The following is a 2,502-nucleotide window of genomic DNA, read 5'->3' as shown; positions in this document are numbered from 1 at the left end:
TGTTTTCAAGGTTTGTTTATTTTTAAGGTAACCCAGAGTAGTCTTTAACAATTTTAATAAAAGTCTATGAGCATTGCTCATTGGCTATTTCCAAACTGGAGCCAACTTGACTATAGAAGAGATCATTCTATTTCTGTATAGTAGCACCAGCGAAACATAGACACACTCTGTTATCCGTGCTGTGACAGTCTCTGGAGCCTTTTGCTTCAGCCTCAGACAAGGGGAGAAATCATATTGGCTTTGCTCATCCTCTTTCATCTGTGATTATGTTACTTACACAGCGAGAGGCATGGACCGATCCAAGGCACATGCAGAAAGTGTCTGTCTTGTAATTTGGGCGTGTCCAGGGCTGAGATAGGGGCTGGGAGAAGGCAGAGATGAGAAGCCTCTTTCTAAGAGCATAACCAGATTAAACTTCTCCTCAGAGGAGTGTAACTAAGATAGTCTTTTCACTGTGGGTACATGGATTTATATAGACTGTTCAGAAAATAGAGTGTGTAGATAAAAAGTCAGAGATGTAGCTTATAGAAAATAGATAAGTGATTCTAGCCTTAATTAGTGAAGTGCATAGCTAGTATTGAAGGCATAAAAGTTTAGTAGATAAGAACTATAAATCAAATGAATTTTAGGCAAGTTTTAGTCAGGCACCAAAGATAAGGGCCGTATTCCCAAGGGCAATAGGGCATTGCAGAAGATTCAGTTATTGAATGTCAGTGTTCAAAGAGCAGAGACCTAGCACACAAGTGGAGATGGTATATCATGAGTGAAGAAGTTATCAATACTGTGAAATGCTGCTGAGAGGAAAAGCAAGATGGTGGTAGAGACTGATCACCAGATTTGGCCAGATAGATGGAGATCAATCTATCAATCAATTATCTATCTATCTATCTATTTATCTATCATCTTATATTTTACATACATACATAATATATACATACACATAAACACATACATACAGAAATTGAATAATGTTAATAGAAAAACTGATCATACAGCCCTTTAAATGTATTTTTTGTAGACTTTTAAAAAAACTTACCGATTTGTAGGTTGATGTTGTATTGATTGTTACAGAATAATTCAGATATTCTCATATTCATGGAACACCTTGTACCTCATATTTCTTGAAATGTCAAAGGCATTAGGAAGAAAGTATAACTTTTTATTAGAACTTTATTACAGTACTTAATAAATTGACTATGCTTTCATTTATTTTGATCTTTGGTAAGAATTCATAGGGCAGATGAGTAATTATTTTTCCAATTAGAATTCAACTGTCATAACTCTATTCAGAATCAGAATCATTGTAGAATTTTTGAGCTAGCGGGGTTGAAAGACAAAGGAGTCTTAAAACAGAAAAGCAATTCAATTTGACGTAATAAAAAGAAAATTGGTTTGAAAGTTAAAAAACTTAGGTGTAAATTCTAGCTCCACAACTTACTATTTGATTTTCTGTGATTTTGTGGAGTCTCAGTTTTCTAACCCATGAGATGTGGATAGCTAGCATTTACATGCTTGTGGGAAGGGTCAAATAAGGTAATGTATATAAAGCACATAGTGCATGCCTGATATGGACTAGGAGTTCACATAATGTTGATTGCCCTCCCTCATCTCTCCCAAAGTCCCAAAGGTAGAGTAGCCCAGCCAGGACTAGAACCAGGCCTCCTGACTTGATTTCCAAACTTGCCCATTTCTAATAATTTTTGACTTTGCTCCTGTCTTGAAAACTGTTAATTTCTCCAGTGAGCCATCACGATTGTGAGTGAAGATGAAGGCACGGAAGCCTCTTGCCTTGTGTGCTTTGGCTCCGCAGTCATGGTCACTGAGACCCTCACGTGGAAGTTTGGTGTAACATGGAAACTATCCAAAACTAATCAGAAAGAGGCTGCTCTGTGTGTCAAGGAGTTTTCATATAACATAAGCATTAGTGCTCATTGTGTAGGGAAATTTAAGTGAGAATTGGTGTGTGACATTCACTCCATTCCCAAATTACTGATCTTTTAAAGTACTGAGGGGCCTGGGCCAGCTTTTTGTCATTTATTGCCAAAGGAAAAAAGATGTTTTCTCAACAGATACAGTAACTGATCAAGTTCATGATGGCTGCCACCATTCCCGTCTCCCAGCAGGCACAGGCTACTCATGCATATTTTTAAGTCATGCACTTTGTGCATTCCCATCTCTACATCTTGGCCTATATCTTCCCTGTTTCTTCCTCCTTTCTCCGCCCACTGGAAATCACCTTTACTCTCTTTGAGACTTATGTACCCATCCTAAGAAGCTAGTTTCATTCCAATATATTTTTTTGGAAAAGCCCGATGCCGAAGAAAGTTCTCCATCCTTTGAACAATGGATAACCATTTAATCTAAAGAAATGAAGCTATGCACAGTTTGACGGAAAGACCACACTGATCACAATTCCCCTGTGGCTCTCTATTCTTCTAAAATTTTTTTATTTTATTTTATTATTATACTTTAAGTTCTAGGGTACATGTGCATAACGTGCAG

Source organism: Colobus angolensis, unplaced genomic scaffold, assembly GCF_000951035.1.
Source record: "Colobus angolensis palliatus isolate OR3802 unplaced genomic scaffold, Cang.pa_1.0 Scaffold212, whole genome shotgun sequence".
NCBI classification, from domain to species: Eukaryota; Metazoa; Chordata; class Mammalia; order Primates; family Cercopithecidae; genus Colobus; species Colobus angolensis.
The sequence above is the reverse complement of the archived record's forward strand: the minus strand, read 5'-3'. Positions refer to the sequence as shown.